Source organism: Sus scrofa, chromosome 1, assembly GCF_054392235.1.
Source record: "Sus scrofa isolate SSC_HxYL_T2T_F1_AM1 chromosome 1, Sscrofa_HxYL_maternal_Yorkshire_Landrace_v2.0, whole genome shotgun sequence".
NCBI lineage: Eukaryota > Metazoa > Chordata > Mammalia > Artiodactyla > Suidae > Sus > Sus scrofa.
The window spans coordinates 192,324,194-192,339,087 of record NC_139383.1 but is presented as its reverse complement, the minus strand read 5'-3'; the positions used below and the strand labels follow the sequence as shown (position 1 = coordinate 192,339,087).

Genomic DNA, 14,894 nt, shown 5'->3' with positions numbered 1-14,894 from the left:
GTCACACCCACAGCATATGGAGGTTCCCAAGCTAGGGGTCTAATTGGAGCTATAGCTGCCGGCCTGCACCATAGCTCAACACTATATCCTTAATCCACTGAGCCAGTCCAGGGATTAAACCCACAACCTCATGGTTCCTAGTTGGATTCGTTTCCGATGCATCACAACGGGAACACCCCCAGTAACTAAGGTTATTTGAAACAGTAAGACTGGCATTTAATTCAGACAACAACCCTGAAGTGCTGATTGCAGAGTAGAAAAATATAATTAAACAGTAGTATTCCTGACTGTGTTAAGTCACTTTGATCTTGATAAAACCCCAGACCAACTACTCAACAGAGCAGCCAAGTGCTCTGCATTAGTAGTCTGCCTGGTTTAACTGAAAAGCTGCTTTCTTGTAGAAGAAAGACAGTCTAGAGACTCCTGGACAAGTATATGAAGAGGCCATATGTCCTCTGTAATTCCACATCACTCTTATTTCAGAAAGATACCTGCACCTCCTGCTTGGAAACCCTCTCCCCCAACCTCTTCACATACTTGACTCCTCACCACAATGTAGGTCTCAATTCAAATGTCATCTCCTCAGAGAGGCCTTCAGGGATTACCCAACCAAAGTAAAATCCCCAGTGGCACCGACATCGTAGGGACAATCTCCATCATTCAACCTGTTTCTATTTTAATCCATTTCAGCACTTATCACTACCTGACATTTGCTTGTATTGTAATCTGTTTCTGTCAATGGAGTCCAATCCTGGTTGATTCTCTAACCTAATTAGTCTGGGTTGAGGCTGGGCCACAGGTGTATTTCCAAGTACCTCTCAGTGATTTCTAAAGTGCAGCCAGATCTGAAAACCACTGGTTTATGTGTTTACTGGGTCTTTCCCAACATTAGAATGTCATTTCTAAGAAAACAAAGAACGGGCCCATTTGGTTCATGCAAGTGACCCTGGACCCTCAAAGGACACGCGGCGCACTGCAGACATTCAGTTAAGATTTGTAGACAGATTAACTAACTGCATTTTGATTCTGTCAGTATTTGTCTGTTCCCAGGAGTTTATGAGCTCCTGGGATATCTAGCTCACTTTGTATCAAAAAATAAGTCACTCAAGAAAGTTTATTCAACAAATGAGTGATAAACTGCATTTTGTGAATCCAAATGTTCACACACACACACACAAAGACAAATTATGTGAGGTGATAAATGTGTTAATTAACTAGACACAATTCTTTCACAGTATATTTACATATCCAATCACCATGATGTACACTTTAAATACCTTACAATTTTGTCAATTATACTTTAATAAAAGTGAAATTGGAAACAAACAAAAGCTCAAGCTGTATTGGTGTGTTAGAAGGAGACAAAGATGAAACTGGGTGTGGCTACTGTCCTCAAAGAACTTGCAAAAGAGGGGAAAAAAAAGCAAATTGTCATTACACACTCTAGTATGCACTAATTGCTGTGATGAAAGAACAAAAGACTTAAGGAAGTGGAGATTGTTTTTTTATTGCAGAAAGAAGAAACCAAGGAAAACTTCATGGAAGAGAAAGCATTTGACTTGAGCCTCACAGGACAGGTGGAATTTGGCTAGGCAGAGAAAAAAGACTATAGGAGCGAAGTGTGGAAGAAGAAGCAGGCAAGGCCCTAGGGAAAGGCAAGTCAACCCAGCTGGAGGTGAAGGGGGCCAGAACGAAGACACTGGCTATTAACATGGGAAAGAGTTGCTGGTGTCAAGATGTGTTTCCAATGACAGTGCAAAGGTCTATGCAACTGACTCCAACTTTGTTGCTGAGGAAAATCAAGAAATTGAGTTTTCCAAATTGAGAAACTGAGAGAATGGGCATTAATTGGTCATGGATTCAGGTGAGGAGCTGGTTTTGAGTGCAGAAAGGCAAAGGCAAGTACTGATTTGGAGTCTCAGGTTCAGTGGGATGGATGTTCTGGTAAGTTTGCAGGGTGCTTGATGTGTAAGTTTGGAGTAGGTGAGAGCTGGGGACAGGGAACCAGATTTGGAACCGACCCACACAGTGACAATGATTGAAATCACAGAAAAGGATCTGATAGAGGAAGAGGGAGAAATTAAGTGGCAGAAGAATCAAATCTTGAGAACACTCATACTTGGGGAGCAGAACTTGAAGTCAATGGAAAAGCTGGGAGACTTAAGAGAGGCATGAAAGGTGGCAGAATACACCACCCCAAAATATGTCCTTTTGACATAAGGATTACCTGGAGCAGATTTGGGAAATAGCAAACATGGGAGAAATTATGAAAACAATATAAGTTACATTTTTGTAAGGGAAATTTATATTTATAAAGGAAATCTCTATTTAAAAAGATGCCTCCTTCTCTGTACCAGAGAGAGAAAGATAATTAATTTTCTAGGGACTCTAGTCAATGGAGAGGCACCTGCTTAAACCTGCATATCAAATCTTACTCTTACTTACCACACTTCCTAGTCACCTCCTTATAACTGGTCTTCTCCACTCCTCCCTATTTTGTTTTTAGCTAAAGATGGTATTTAAGCCTGAGTTCTACACCACTTCTAAGAGTTATTCATTCTTCCCTGGTATCTCCCATGTAGACATGAGGCATATAAGTTAATAAGCATGTTTGTTTTTCTTATTAATCTGTCTTTTGATACAGACTTCCCAGAACTTTGAAGGGTGGAAAGAAAGCTATTTTTCTTCCCTATAGTTAGGATGAAAACAAGGTTAGTAGAGGTTGTAAAAGTCAAAGGGAAGCTTTGCTGGCAGCAGGCTTGCTTAATTTTTAATTAATTTGTATGTGTAAACTAAGCATGTTTGCAAGCAATGAGGAAAGAGCCAATACAAAGAAGAAACCAAATATGTGGGAAGGAGACAGAATTATTGTCAGAACATTGTCCCCTAGAAAGTAAAAGGAAATGGACTATAGAAGCCATATAGAGAGTTGACTCCTGGCTTGAAAAAAAAAAACTGTGCTACCATGACCTAGAAAGGGAGAAGAAGAAGAGGAATGAGAAATTGTGAGGTGGTAAAGAATGAGGTTGAGGAATTCTATAATCTATGCCTTCTCTGAAAAACAGAAGGTGACATCATCTGTAATGAATAAGGGAATGGGAGCTTGGGTTTAATGGTTTTCATTGAAAATGAAGAGGGGATAGTAAAAAGTGAAAGAAAAAAGAAAAGAATTTTTCAAGAACAGCAATGGCCCTTCTAATGTTGCAAGGATTCTGGAGTAGAGAGAGGCAATCACCCCAGTTTCCAGACCCTCTCCATCAGATCTAATGCCAGGTACCTGGGGCAGAGGATCATGGGAAGGTCTGATCCTGACAATCAGGCTGGCAGGGGCCAAGGAACAGCCAAAGAAATAGGGAGGCAGGAGTTCCCGTCGTGGCGCAGTGGTTGACGAGTCCGATTAGGAACCATGAGGTTGCGAGTTCGATCCCTGCCCTTGCTCAGAGGGTTAACGATCCGGCGTTGCTGTGAGCTGTGGTGTAGGTCACAGACACAGCTTGGATCCCACGTTGCTGTGGATCTGGCACAGGCTGGCAGCTACAGCTCCAGTTGGACCCCTAGCCTGGGAACCTCCATATGCTGTGGGAGTGGCCCAAGAAATGGCAAAAAGAAAAAAAAAAAAGAAAAGAAATAGGTAGGCAGGGTCAAGTGGCTGGTTTTTCCAACCCTTTCTATTAAGAGCTTGACTATTTACACATATTTGCCAAGAGATAAAAGGTTGATCCTGTCATCTCATACCTTGATATTCCTTGGTACCACTTCTAAGAAACATATTATCAGCAGAGTTTGAGAATTGAGCTCCCTCTTTTTTAATGTTGAATGAAGTCCTCTAGAGATTGTTTCAACATTGACTCACCTTAAATATAACGCATTGTCTTTAACCTAATAGAGTTGGAGAACCACATATATGTCTAATGCACTTACCTGAAAATCTGAATCTCAATTCCACAGCAGTGTCTTTCTTTACATTTGAATGAATTTGAACACAGAAACACCTTATTTATGTAGGCATTACATTTAAACGTTACCCTCCTCTTTTTAAACAAAATAATTCAATCTTGTAAACAATGTTTAAAGAGACACACAAGTCTGAAGGCTTTCTCTGTCTTAATTGCCCTACTATGGAAGGAAGTAAAATGCAGATTGAATTGGAAAGTTAGGTATCAGTCAACTGTGCATCTCTAGAACAGTAACTGAAGTCCTGGGCCTATTTCATTATCTGTCATGGAGGGATTGACACAGTCTAGGTTTGTCCCCAGGTCATTTTTGCCTCTACCATTCTATGATGTCACAGACTGGGACTAAGTCTTAACCCTGCTTTGTAATTCCCCTCTCTAAAAAAGCCAGTCATAGGTCCTCCTAGTAACTGGAAAATCAACTGATTTGCAAATTGTAAAAACGTCAGGGGTCATCATCCAACTTCCCAGTACACACATGGAGTGTGTTACAGAAAATTAATGTACAGTCTTTCAGCTCTTGCAACCATTCAAGGGCAATCAATACTGCACCCTCACCTTAAATCTCTGGTATCCTTGCTATTCAAGAGAGTCCTCCCTCTTCTTTCTGCCCAGATCACCTCCGCCCCCACCCATACCCGGCCTCACCAGTTTCAGAACGCAGAGTGAAATCTGTGGTGGAAAATGAAACCCAGGATTCTTTATTTTCTAAAGTGAAATTTAGATTCGAATCACATTTTGTGAGTACAAACGTCTCTCAAAAATCTATCGTTGTTTAACTACTATAGCCCCTTTTCCAAAGTTAATCTTCTCCATTGTAAAAAGTCTGAGAACAATTTAGTACTTAGTTTCTCCTCCCTTTTTCTGAACTTGCTACCTCTTGGATATTTTTTTCTCCTGCAGCTAATGAACAGAGACTAGAAAGACACTGAAGTGACAGCCCCCTTGTGCCTTCTTTGTTGTAGCCTGGCAGGCACCTGACCAACAGGGTCAACAGGGTCACAGGTCTACAAAAAAGGTTTGAATTTCACTCCCAGGTTCTTGATATCACCTATGACCAGGATCTATGCAGATTTTTTTCCCTCCTTTTGCAGGTAAAAGTTGCTTTTGAGAGAAGTATTTCGTCTGAGCAGGGGTAATACTGGTGTATGCATGAAATTAAATACAAATATTATAATCATGATCTTTCTGACACACTGTGTTAAGAGATCCCACCATTTTAAAAGGTCTAGAAAACAACCCAATTAAAAAATTCGTAAAGGACCAGAATAGACATTTCTCTAAAGGAGACATACAAATGGCCAATAAGCACATGAAAAGACACAGAAATGCAAATTGAAAGCACAAAGAGATACCAATTCACATCCCCTTGGCACAGCTACTATCAACAGCAAGCAAACAAGCAAAAAACCCCAAACAAGTACTGGTGAGGATGTGAAGAAATCAGTACCCTTGAGCACTGCTGTAGGAATATAAAATGGTGTGGCTGCTGGAGTTCCCGTTGTGGCTCAGTGGGTTAAGAATATGACTAGTATCCATGAGGATGCAGGTTCATCCTGGGCCCCGCTCAGTGGGTTAAGGATCCAGCGTTGCCATGAGCTGAGGCACAGGTTGCAGATGTGGCTCAGATCCGGCGTTGCTGTGGCTGTGGCTTAGGCTGCCAGCTGCAGCTCCAATTCGACCCCTAGCCTGGGAACTTCCATATGCCACAGGTGCAGCCCTAAAAAAATAAATAAATAACAGTAATAATAATAATAATGGTTGTGACTGCTATGGAAAACAGTATGATAATTTCTCAAAATATTAAACAGAATTACAAATATGATCCAGGAATTCCACGCACAGGTACCCAAAAAGAAGCGTAAGCAGGGACTCAGATATTTGTATACCCATAATCACAGCAGCATTATTCACAATACCTAAAAGATAGAAGTAAACCAAGTGTCCATCAACAGATTAATGGATGAAAAAATGTAGTATAGACATAACAATGGAATATTATTTATACAAAAAAGAAGGAAATTCCAGTACATGCTACAACACGGTTAAACCTTGCAGACATTTTGTGAAGTGAATTAAGCCAGTCACACAAGGACAAATACTGTATGATTCCACTTATATGAGGTAACTAGAGTAGTCAGATTCATAGACAGAAGGGAGAATGGTGGTTGCCAGGGCCTGAGGGGAGGAGGGAATAGGGAGTTATTGTTTAATGGAAACAGATTTTCAGTTTGAGAAGATGAAAGAGCGCTGGAGATAGGTTGTGGTGATGTTTGCACAGCAATTTCAACGTACTTAACGCCACAGACCACTACACTTAAAAATGGTTAAAACGGGAAATTTTATGTTATATACATTTTATTATTACCATAAAAAAACATGTCTCCTGGGACCTTTAAGACAATGGCAAAGACAAAGAATATGCTAACTTTTCTTGACACCAAGCAGGAGAAAAAAAAATGACATCTGAGTACCTACTATGGACAAGGAGGACACTCACATATCCACACACAAAAGCAAAGACCAAATAAAATACAACAAACCAAACCAAAGACAATGAATAATACCCTAATTATGTATTATTAACCCCTCTTTACAGTGAAGATCAGTCAATGTACCAGGTCAAGGAGTAAGAACTAGTGATAGGATTTAAAAGCAGATCTGCCTGACTGCGTTCTTTTCCCATCTCCATGCTGTTTTCTTTTACCCAGAGTTGTCTTTGAAGAGGCTTGTAGAGTTTTTATACTTAAAAGTCGGGCCTGCCTTCTGAAGTAGGCTAAAAAAGTCAGTCATCCCAACACCTTCCCTGTGTGCCCACCATGAAGCCCACGACTGGCCAGGAAATCATGGAGTCATGTTTCTACTCAGCCATTGACCATATGGCAGGAAAAAAAAAAAAAAACAACACACAATTAAAATTTCAGTGTTGCTTGACTCCCTCAAAAGCCACCCAATACCCTGGACAAAAGCAGTATGTCTTTCAATATTCCATATGGCCAGAATAAGTGGAAATCGTCCCATTTTACAGGATAGGGGCTTTTTCATCTTTTGTTTAAACCTCCTACCATCTTAGTTACTGATCTGCTGTTACTCATTCATGCTGTGCTTCAAGCTGGAATTTCACAATTAAGGAAATGTTTTGGACTGTGCAGATAACTGGCATCTCAGATGTTTTCTAAAAGAGAGCAGGGGGCTTCAAGGCTCCCCTATGCCTATGAGCCAAGGTTTCGTTTTCTTACTCTTTTAGTGAAACACACAGAGAGGAGTAAGGCAGACTGTCTACGCATCCCCACACAAAGCAGGGTGTTGGCATCATCTAGTGAATCCAGCCTGGGGATGAGTAAGTACCACGGGCTGAGCCCCATCCTCATTGATACAGCCCAGACTCCCAAGTTCCCATTTCATTTAATGCCAAACAGCTTGATCGCAGAGCTCCAGTGAGGGGCATTCTGGGTCCAATACCCACGTGAGAGCTCCTTTAGAGGAAAACGATCTTTTATACATATTTTGCTCTAGGAGACATACGGGAACCGGAACTGTGGAATGCGTGGCGTGACTTGTTTTGCCCACAGGTTTTTTTAAATTCGGTGCATCTGTCAGGGGCGCTCCATGGTTTCAACACCAGCAATATTTCACCTCTTAGTCATCGGCAGAGGTTCAGTTTCATAAGTAAGCTCAGAAAATTCGACTTTTTTTTCTTTCGTTAGTATCTAAAGATTCTTATCTCTGAAAATGTGCTACTACCTATCCCCCAAATCTGGAGAAGCCAAATAAATTTCAGAAAAATGATATTAAAAAAACCACTATGGCTCTTCACAATTGAGAATGATGATAAATGAGGGAGCATGTACACTCCCCCTGGCATAATTGTGTTTAAAACCTACATCTTAAGAATGTATGAGTGTCTAAATATGACCTTTTTATTATTTTTACTCCACTGTAAGTGGTTCTTTCTTTCCTTTGAAAAACATATCTCCTTTCACTGTAAAAATGCAAGACAAAACCTTCTATCAATGATCATTTATTGCTTAACCGCACTTTCTGTTGGAGATGAAGCTTAATTTTCTAAATCAGGCTATGCTAGCATATTCGATTCCTTTTCATACGTATCCTGCCAAAGGAATCTCACAATCTCATTGCTAATCTGTTAGACCTATTTATTGTACTTGTATATACCATTCACAAATATGAACAGCCTTGGCCAGAGACCCTCAAGAAGACTCATTGTTTAAGAAAAATCACACAATAAAAATCACATTCTGATTTCACTATTTCATCCAGCCACAGCCAATGCAGGTGAGAAAGCAACGCGGCAACACTTTCATATGCTGTCCGTCCCTGAGGCTAATATGCACCTTGACCGAGAGATGAATAAAACCTTCATAAACATAAAATCCATATATACACCAGTATGATTCTGGACAAGTTAAACCCACCACACACCTTTGAGAAAGGATGCAACTTTAGGATAAGACCGGTTGGCAAACGATAGCTGTTTCTGAGGTTATCCTGAAAGCAGCGGTACCAGTTTTTAATGATAAATACTGCCCCTCAGATACGCAATTTCAGGCTTTGTTGGCAAAATCGGAGTATAAAAGGATTTAACAGCAACAACAAAAGCCAAATCACAGTCTTTCTGCTGCAAGACAGAAGCTTCCCCCCGGGGAGTGTGTAAGAAAGAAAATGCAGTGAACATTTTACACCACTTACACCCCTCAAACAGGACTGCAACGCTCAGATGATCAGCCCACAGCTCCACAGCCCCAATTGATTTCAACTGGGCTCTGCTTTTCTTCCAAGAGAACTATGCAAACATTTAATTGTTTTCCTGATGAGTCACTGAAGCTAAGCACATAATGAGGGTTATTTTTTTAATAAAACAAAGGTGTCATACATTTGGTCATTCTCAGAAGCCCTCCTAACAGAACCCACCCTGACCCTTTTCCCTCATCCCCGAACACTGTGCCTATCTTCCCTTCGAAATCTGCCCTGAAAACCGCAGGCGGTGATCATTTTCTCACTCAACGAGGAGCAACATGAAAAGCTTTTCCTTTACCTTGGCTCCCGAGGCTGGTCCGAGCAGAGTGGCTTTCCTGCCCTCCCCGAGCCGCTGTGTGCAGCACAGCTCCAGCGCAGCCAGCCCAGCCCAACCCCGCAGTAGTAGGAGCTGCCCACGGCGCGCAGCACGGGGAGTGTGTGTGTGTGCGCGCGCGAACGTGTGTGTGCGCGCGCGCTCGTGTGTGTATGTGTAGCAGCAGCGCCCGCAGCCCAGGGACTAGTCCCCACCCAGCTTTGTCTTCAATCATCCGTCTTTCTACAGGAAGCGGCGCATCTCCCACTTCCTCCTCTTGCGAGCTGCGAGCTGCTTGCTTCTTTCCCTCTCGTTCCATTTCAGAGCTCCCTGGAGCCCTTTTCCCTTGCCTTGGGCAGCTGACACCCATGTGACTAGAATCCCCTTCCCCTCTTTGTTCCAAGTCCCTTTGGTGCCATCTCCTCCTTCCTTCAACTTCTCCATGCCTCGATTTCCTCATCTGCAAAATGGGGGCCATTATAGTCATATGCCACAGCAGACCCCAGAGGATTAAGTGAAATGGTGCACAGAATAATCATCATTCCTGAAAACACAGGACGTGTTCAATACACAGCAGCTCTTATTTTTAGAGGACCTTGAGTCTCAGAGACAGTGAGTAACTTTGGCAGTCAGCAGCCACACCAGGACCTGTACTTAGTTTCCCAATTCCCCACAGTTAGTATATCCACCCCTAAACCTCAGGGCTCTCAGGGCTCTGAATTTATTCAGCTTGTGACTCATTCTCCTCCACCATGAACACAAGGTGCTTTGGGGAAGCTGTAGATTCAACAGGGGCTGAGGGGAGGGGAGGGGAGGGGAGGGGAGGGGAGGGGGAATCTTTCTAATGTCCTGGGAACACCATTAAGAAACCTCTTCTCAGAAATCAGTGTCTGGAAAGCTAATCTTCTGGGGCAACAGAGTTAATTCCCAACTCCACTTTTGCACCCAGCCTTGACTTAACTGTCCAGCAAGTAAACTAACAAAATGTTGAAAAACTGGAGTGGATACAGGAGAACTATATTGTCCAGGATGTCGCCAGATAAGACTTCCTTACCCACTTGGGGACCACAGCACATTAAGTCTGGAAGGTACAGAATTTAAATTTTTTTTTTTTTTTTTTTTTTTTTTGGCCACACTCACAGGATGCAGAAGTTCTGTGGCCAGGGATCAAACCTGTGCCAGGGCAGCAACCCAAGTCACAGCAGTGACACACAGGGCCCTTAACCAGCTGAGCCACCAGGGAACTCCTAATTTCTATGAAATGATCTGAGACAATCCACAAGATACCCTTTGTTTTGATTTGATGTTCCATGAACAGAATTTGGTTCTTTCTTCCTAGAACTTTTTAAGCAAAAAGCACCCTGATGTCAACTAACTAAAGTCAGAAAATTACAAAATGGATTCTTTCAAGATTTAAAATGAGGGACTACTTTTGAACAACAAGAATTATAGTGGTGGGAGAGAATAGGGCATAGTTCCCACAGCTTCCTGCAACCCAATGAAGATTAGACATGAATTACCTCCAAGTCAGGAATCTTGGTGCCAAAGGTTACTGGGAGCTTTTAAATGAAAATTTACACATATATGATATCAAGTCTAAAAAAAAAGCAGCACGATCATGAATGGTTGGGAAGATTATGGAAACAAATCTTTGGTTAATTTTAAACTAGCAGATGCTGGCACTAACTCTGGATTCAAACATGTCTTTTTTTTTTTTTTTTTTTTTTTTAATCCTCTCTCCCTCCCTCTCACTCTCTCTCTCAACTATCAGAGAGAGGGTGGTACTTATCTTTATATCTACATAGGGAAATCTCTTTCAAATGATAAAATCTCTAGGAATTTGGACTGCTACCTTCTGATCGTTTCCTCCATCTCTGTCCCTTATAAAACTCTCAATAGGTTATCCTGCCCATTGCGAGGAAGGGCCAATCTCTCTTCAAAGCTGAAAACTTGGGAATTCCTGTCGTCGCTCAGCAGTAAGAAAACCGACTAATATCCATGATGATGTGGGCCTCCCCAAGCGGGTTAAGGATCTGGGGCTGCTGTGAGCTGTGGTGTAGGTTGCAGATGCCACTCAGATCCTGTGTTGCTGTGCCTGTGGTACAGGCTGGCAGCTAAAGCTCCAATTCAACTCCTAGCCTGGGAACGTCCATATGCCATGAGTGTGGCCCTAAAAAGACAAACAAACAAACAAAAAAGCTGCAAACTTGACTTTAAGATCTTTCCTCTTCCGTCATTAAGCCCATTGCTTTCAACTAATTCTAACAGCCTCTTTTTCTAGAGAGAAAAGAAAAAGAGTGGGTGTAGATTGGCCAAGAGAAAAGATTAATCCAGTACAGAGCTCTTAACACAAGCATGGGAAGGATGCACAGGAGTCTGCAAAGTGTCCATTTCTTAGGAGATATAATTATATCTCCCCACAAACCGTGCACAGCATCATTAACTAAACATGAGCCTGTACATAAAACAGAAGCCTGTAAAATGCTTCAGTGTTCACTGGTGGCCCTATTTGCAGGCACTGATAGCTTGTACTTCTTCCATCTACCTGGCAGAGGAGGTCATGGTTAACACCTGCTTCGTTATTGAGCATCCTAGCTGGATGTTCCTTGGAGTCCTTAAATATCAATATTCCTCAAGTTGTACATATGGCCTCATCCAAAACTTGTTCCCCTTCCTATAGCCTCCATTTCATTTAACAAGGAATACAAACCAGGTGCCAAAAAGCAGGAACCTAAGAGTCATATCAGAACCATTTGTCTTTGTTACCCTATGTCTGATTTAAAGCTCCTTATCCTTCATTTCTACCCTGAAATGATCTCCTCCACCGGACTCCTCCTATTATCCCAGCCACTGTCTTACTCTGACGGCTTTCATGTTCCCTGTATGACTGCCATGCTTCCTACTCTGTCCTCCTAACTCTAGTCTCCCTTCTAAGCCATGCCCACCAGAAGCACATCTCTAAAATGAAGGGGTCAGCAAGTTGCTGCCTTGCTATAATTTTCCAGAATCTCTCCTCTCCATTGCTTGCAGGATACGAGTCTTCATTCCTTGGCATGGCATGCAAGGCCTTCAGTAATACCATTCATCTGTATCCTAACCTTATTCGCTCACCTGTTACAACCCCACATCAACCCATTTTGACCTCCACCATCATGGTTTCTCCTGAGGCCATGCTCTTTGCTCCTCTGCATCTTGGCCTATGCTCTTCCTTTGGCCAGAAAGGCTTTTACTCTTTCCTCTGTTTTGTCTGCTGGTGACCCCTGCTTAACCCTTCAGATCCAGCTTCTCTCAGAAGCCTCCCCTGACCACACAAGCAGAGCCAGGTCCTCCATTCCCCAGGAAGGCATGGTGCCCCTCTGTCGCCATTTCAGCACTAACGGCCATGTTTTAATGAGTTAATATGCCCATTTCACTCATAAGTATTAGCCCCTTAAGGCTAGGGCCATGCTCCATCCATCTCTGCTTGTCACGTGGCAGGTAGTTAGCAGACACAGACGTTTCTGTAATGAAAAGGCATCATTGGCATACATTCCAAAACTGTGGTGAATTTCCTTTGAGTGCCCAGGGAAGATGGGAGGAAAGGAAGTTTCTGATATGAGAAGTTGGTCATGGGGTAAGAAACAATAACCCCTCGATTTTTCCCCCAGTTGTCTGCAGAAAACTGTGGTACATACATAACCAAATTCTGCATTTTTGTCCGATAGGTGACCCTAAAGAATCTCAGGGACACTCCTGGTTCCATTTCTACAATGAGTTGCTTATAAAGGTGCACAATCTTGCAACAAAAAGTAAATTAAAAAAAATTTTTTAAAGAGAAAAAAAAGGACCAAAAACTATATCTTTTTAATGGCTGCATCTGCGGCAAATGGAATTCCTGGGCCAGGGATTGAATCTGATTCACAGCTGCTTCCTAAACTGCAGCTGCAGCAATGCCAGATCTTTTACCCACTATGCAGGGGCAGGGATTGAACCCCAGCCTCTGCAAAGACCTGAGCCACTGCAGTCAGATTCGTAACCAACTGCTGCGTCAGGGCGGGAACTCTGGGAAAGCTGTCCTTTACTTGCATTTCTGAATGAACTTCAAAGAGTGGAATGTATAAACTGGAAGCCCCTTTCACAGTCCCTCCTGCTCTCTCTAGCTTTTGCCACCTCATAGCTGTCACAGTGCCTCTCACTTACCAAATCCCCAAACTCTTCCTCTAAATCTCTTTCACTATTGTTCCTTCCTCTCTCTGGCCCCCTTGCCATGCCCCGCTAGCTATTTCTTTACTATTTTGATTGACTTACCTTCTCTGGCTGAGCCACCCTGTTTTTCCATCCCTGTCTCTGGGTCTCTGGCTCTCCCTCTCCCCATCCTTATTCTATTGTTTCAGGAAGGAACCAGAAACTATACAGCACTGCTGCTCCTTGAGGGCATGTGTGGGCTGTGCTGGAGAGGGAACAGGGAAATGGGAATAAGAAAGAGAATCGGTGTATTAGTAAATCCTATCCACTCACATACATGAATGATACATTTAATAGCTCACTTAAGAGTTGTGCCAAAGAGTAATCAAGAACAAGTAAGTGAATCATTGAGCTGTTATTTTATCACAGAAAATCCAGGATTCCAGGCATTTCTTGGATCAACTAAAAGGAATGGGAGTCTCTCTAAAGACTTGAAACAAAGGCTTAATCATGATTTGGTCTGTAGGTCACGTTCCCTCCCCTCAGACATCTGAGCCCACCCCCAGCTGTTAGGAGCCAAGGAGACTGATTCATATTTGGTTTAAAGAGAGTCAAGGGGCAGGGTGGGTAGAAGTAATCTTTTTCCATAGAGAGTGGCTGACCTTCACCAACGGGAAATGTCAGCCTCTGTCACAGAGCCCAACAGAAAAGTTAATAGGAGAGGGGGTTGGCTGAGTGAACGATGGCCACCTCTTCTCCTGGAGGGCAAAGTATGAGAAGCGTGAGTCCTCCTTTCCCTTTGCCCTGGACAGGGCTAATTAGGGGGCTACATGAATAGCATGAAGCTCCCCAGATTCTTCCCTCACACTGCCAGAAAGGTCACCTCAATTGAACTGTTTGGATTGTCAACCCAAAGTGGTGCGGCATACCTAAAGCCCTAGGGAGGTTGCCAGTGATCATTGAGGTCAAGAAATTTGCTTTCCTAACAAATACAAGTGTTGAGGGGCAGGTGTGGGCTCAGCGGCTAAGGGTAGGTAGAAGATGAGTGGGGCTGGGGGCAGGCTAATCATGAAGCAGGAGGTCTCCCCTAAGAAGACCCCAAGGACGGAGAGACCCAGGAAGGAAGACGGCAGGAGACGGGGAAGGGGATGGAACCAGAGCTGTGGATCCTAACAGCTGAGCACAGGCAGAGTTTGGCCAGCTTAATAGGGACAAAGGCCAGACACTCCCCAAGGGGCTTCTGCCTGAAGTGTCTGAAGTTCTTCCCATAAGCAGAAAATGTTTCATACCCTCCACCAGCAGAAAGAATAGCTGGACTGTTCACTAGGGTGATGCAAGAGTTTAAACCAAATGCATCCTTACTGTAAAAACGAATAGTAATTCTGTGAAACACAACTTCTCTCCCCTTAAAAGTCCCTGAAGATGCATATACAGAAAAGCAGGGACAACAGGAAACCAGCAACGAGATCAAGAAGGAGTCAGCAATGAAGTATGGCAGAGGTTAGAGAACATTGCACACAAGCAAAGCCTGGGAAAAACAATGCTTTGAAAGGAATGTCAGAATTAAAGCAATCAGTGAGATTAATATCTCACAAGTAAATCATTCTGAAGTGTCTTGAAAAAAAAGCTATAGACTAATAACTCCAGGAATTTGCAGGCCAGGCAGAAAGGCAAGATTTGATTTTTCTGTGTCAAGTAAGTGGTCA

General features: G+C 42.8%; 1 protein-coding gene across 2 annotated transcripts in view; it reads right to left on the bottom strand.

The window, feature by feature from the left end:
* GNG2 (G protein subunit gamma 2) overlaps positions 1–9,085 on the bottom strand; it is a 135,396-nt gene extending 126,311 nt beyond the window's left edge. For both annotated transcript variants that reach the window (XM_021101893.2, XM_021101887.2), the window contains exon 1: positions 9,010–9,085. The gene's annotated coding sequence lies outside the window, so the exon portion shown is untranslated. The remainder of the gene's footprint in view (positions 1–9,009) is intronic.
* Positions 9,086–14,894: the final 5,809 nt, after the last annotated feature.